The following is a 4084-nucleotide window of genomic DNA, read 5'->3' as shown; positions in this document are numbered from 1 at the left end:
GGAGATGGACGAGTTGCACAAATCCTGGGGGGAGACGTACGGGTTTCTCAATCACTCGTACATCCAGCCAGCGCTTCAGCCCCTGAAGACCTCCCACGGCCTGGTCGGAGTTGGCTCGTGTCGACCTTACGAGCCTCCCACGACCGTCGCACCCGCACCCTCTACGGCGCCTCCGGTACCGGTGGTGCCCGCTGCTGCCGGTCCCTCCCTGGTGATAGAGTCAGGAGCCACGCCTGCCGAAAAGCAGGAGCACGGCATCCCCGACGCGAATCCCACCACGGCCATGAACGGGGCTCTCGCAGAGACGAACGAAATCGCAGTGAGCAATGACGGCAATTAGCAAGAAGAGGAATACGCCACGGACGTACACAGGGAGTCAAGTAATGCATGTACATAAACGTATGAAAATGATTCACTTGACCGCTTTACCGCCCGAGATGGATCTCGCTCGTAAGTTTGCTCTGATTGCTTTGGATTCCGAGTTCTTTCCCCGTCCTCCTGGCTTGGCAAGTCTTCCTAGACCATAACACTCGCATGCACCCCCCAAATATCACCCCTGACTGCCAACCCTCAGCGTAGTAAGAACTGTCGACACTCCCAACGCCCCCCGTCTCCGGCCTATTATTGGCTGTCCATGCGCCACGTCAGGGTACCATCTGCCAGATGTAGCGCTTAGCGCTACATCATCCAACGTGGTCCTTGTCGCCGTTTGCGTCTTATCGCATGCTTTGCACGCGAAAACCTGGGAGGTCACGGGGCGTAGGAAAGTAGCAGGGAGGCTCTCGCCGGTGTGGCTTGAATGCTCTTCAGCGAAAGCCCTTTATTCCATGTATACCAAGCATTCGTGGCGTTTCCCTGACTTCTCACGCGCACTTTACTCGGTTTAGGACCCTCGGCGTCTGTTCCAGCGGACGATCATTGGCCCTGCAGCTCCTCCATTGCACATGTACGAAGCGCGCGGCAAGGCCGGCCCGGGTTGGGGAGGCACGGAGAGGAAAGAGGTCTCCCATGCTTTGGTCATTGGGTTGCATCGAAAGCGAATGACCGTGTACATTATCCTCGAGCTGATCCTGACAGTAGGACTCTTTCAGTTTATGGCTAGCTGGCTACGAGGGCGTATTTTGGATTGGGCCGGGTCTGTAATAGTTCAGGGATTGGAATGCTGTCACATGTTTTTGCGGTTGCGGCTACAATCCTGGTGTGTGTGCTGCCTCCGCCTGGGAGCTTCTGTACTGGCAGGGAGCTGGGTCATGCCGCAAGGCCCTGGAGATTGGACTGCGCTGTTCATGGTGATCGCTGGTCAGGTCTTGAGCCTAAGTTCGCGATACCACTGCATGTTTGGCGGCGCTGAGCGTCCTATGGCCAAGACGTATCTAATCGGAAGCCATGTGGTGAGTGGCCTTTTGATCAGTGGTGCTTTTCTGAGTCGAGCAGGTGGGCCTGGTGGGGAGGGAATGTTGAGTGCCTGCGAGCTTCGCCACCACGGGATCGCTGTGGCGTTGGCCGGAGTGTTGTCTTGCTTGATTGATGCCCTGGCATATTATAACCGCGGATACCAGTCCACCCGGGGCATTGGGCCTTTCAGACGCCCTCCTTCCGGTGGGCGAAGAAGGCGTCTGGTCCTGGCTCGGGGTTATGATCAGGATCTCTTCGATTTGCACCACTTCCTGTCGGGGCCGGGGGAGGCCTCTCAATGGGAAGGGGGGCTCTCAAGCCCGCATTCCAGCATGCTTATTCCCGATTTGCCACCTAGCCAGTCGCTCCCTTCTTTCCTGGGCCCGGAGGCGTCGCAGTGGGCCAGGCGGTGCGGTCACCTCTGGATGCGCTTGTCGGCTCTGTGGGAGGAAATGGGAGGCCGAGAGCTTGCCGGCCGCCTCCTTCTCACAAGTGTCGGGGTGGCTGCATCGGCGGGGCCTGCCGAGACGTTGCTCGCGAAGGCGAGCGCGCTGATTTTTGGGGAGGACCATCAGTACCACGGCCTTCCCCCGGTGGGATCCTCTTGGCAGGCTCTGCCCAAGGTCGCGTTCACCACAGTGGCCGTTGCGGTCTACGGGTTCTTCACGCTTGGCCGTAGCACCTTGTTGCTCTGCCACCTGCTCCGCCAGCCGGTGGATTTTTCGGCGCTGGGTAAAGGGGAGAGAGGAGGCGCGGAAAGCCTCCTGCATGGGTGGCTGGAGAAAGGCTGGGCAGTGATTTTGCGGGAGCCGAGGCTCGAGCATCCAAACAGGGGGGGGGGGCGGCGCCAGAGTGCGGAAAGCGCCTTCGAAGCCCCGGAGAAGGACATGTGGCGCGGAGAAATGGAGGAGACCCAGCGCATGTTGTACAGGACGGCAGTATTGGCGAGTTGGAGCGTCTTCCCGCCGCGCCTCGAGATGTTTGACGTCTCGCGGCAGCCCCTAGGCCCAACGGATAGACTCTACCGCGCACAGGCATTCTTGGACTTGGCTATCCTGGCCCACGGCCAGGTCGAACGGCGACGCCAGGCGTGCTTCAAGGATCGCGGGGTGTGGCGGGCCACGTGCCGGCCTCTGGTCATGGTGGTGAACGCCCTGACCCTACAGATCGAGCTGGAAATGGAGGGGTGCGGGCGGGTGGAGGGGGGAATGCCGTCCCCCTTGAAGAAGCTGCATGCGCGCCTGGGGCTGGTAGAGCCAGAGGAAGGGAACAGCCTCGCTGGCCTGATTGTCGACGCAGAGGTGCAGCGACGGATGGAGGAAGTATGGTCCCGTCGGCGCAGCCATGGACAGCCGATTGCACAAGAGGATCTGGACTCCGACCCTCACAAATGGCTGTTGCCGGCGAAGGGGGAGTGGAGGGGGGGCGCGCACCTGTCACCTGACCAGGAGGGGAAGATGGCGCCGGGAAGGCCGCCAAAGCCCCTAGAAATCCCCACCTTGGACTTGCAGGTGGTGGAGTTGGCAGCATCTGCCTTAGGCGCTTTGTACCGGAACGCGGTGAGTGTGGTCGAAGAAGAAGAGAGGTTTGAAGACCCACGGGGCTGCTCCCGGCACAGTATCCCTGCAGTAGTGGGAAGTTTGGTCGGCTGCCAGCTTGCGCTGCATCTGTACAGCGCCATGGTGTTGTGTGCAGCGGATGGTGGGGGTGGGAATGGAAGGGGGACGGGGGGATGGGCCGGATGGGTGAGTGGCAAGGACACAGGGATGACGGAAGCAGGCATGCAAGGCGCCGTGCCGCGGTTTCAGGTGATTTTCGACCGGCCAAGCGTGGTACTGCCTCAGCTTGCGGGGGTATCGATGGCCGTTGACGAGGCGATCGAATCTATCCTCGGCACCTATTATGAATCAGATTTGATGACATTCAGCTTTGCGCCCCTGTATGCTCGCTGCCTGAAGATGTACATTGAGTGCTGGAGGAGGAAAGATGAAGAGCGCATGGACAAGGAAATAAGGGACCGTCAAAGCTCAGAGAGGGAGGGCGGGGAGGACGGGCAGGCGTGGTTGGAGACGAAGCTTTCGAAGGGTAGTAGGTGGGAGGGTAACGGGAGCCCGTCCTTGCTTCTCCAGCGGAGGGGAAAATGGAGAAAGTCATAAGCTTGGATGAAATACAAGAAATGAGCAAAATAATGCCGTTCCGCGGAAGGTGGCCAGTTGAATGGAGGTCTCTTGCAACTTTGCGGGATTCGCAGTTCAGATTCAAGATGCCGAAAGCCTTTTCATTGCTTTTTACACCCACGAAATACTTGTCATGCTATGTACAGAGGCCGTGTCGCCACCCGGGACTACTGTTCCTCGTCCTTCTCGTCCTCCGCCTCCCTGTGACTCGAGAGGAGGCTGGATGCAGACGATGAGCGTCGCATGCCTTGAGAGGGCCGCCGACGGATCTTGGACCTAGCCTCCCCGATCGCCTGCTTGATCACCGCGGATACGCCCCCCCCCTGCTCGTCTCCCTTGCTTGTCTTGGTCTCTTTGTCGCGGGCCACGTGCCGAAGCAATCGCGTCTCCAGCTCACCCAAGGCCTCGGACAGGTACAATTGCAGGTCTTCCTCCCTGTGCCACCCTGCTTCTCCCCCTTCACCACCTCCTCCTTCTCCTTTCCCTCCCCGATGGACTGGACTCATAGACAT

The sequence above is a fragment of the Nannochloropsis gaditana genome (genome assembly GCF_000240725.1).
Source record: "Nannochloropsis gaditana CCMP526 unplaced genomic scaffold scaffold447, whole genome shotgun sequence".
Taxonomy (NCBI): Eukaryota; class Eustigmatophyceae; order Eustigmatales; family Monodopsidaceae; genus Microchloropsis; species Microchloropsis gaditana.
This window is presented reverse-complemented; position numbering follows the sequence as displayed.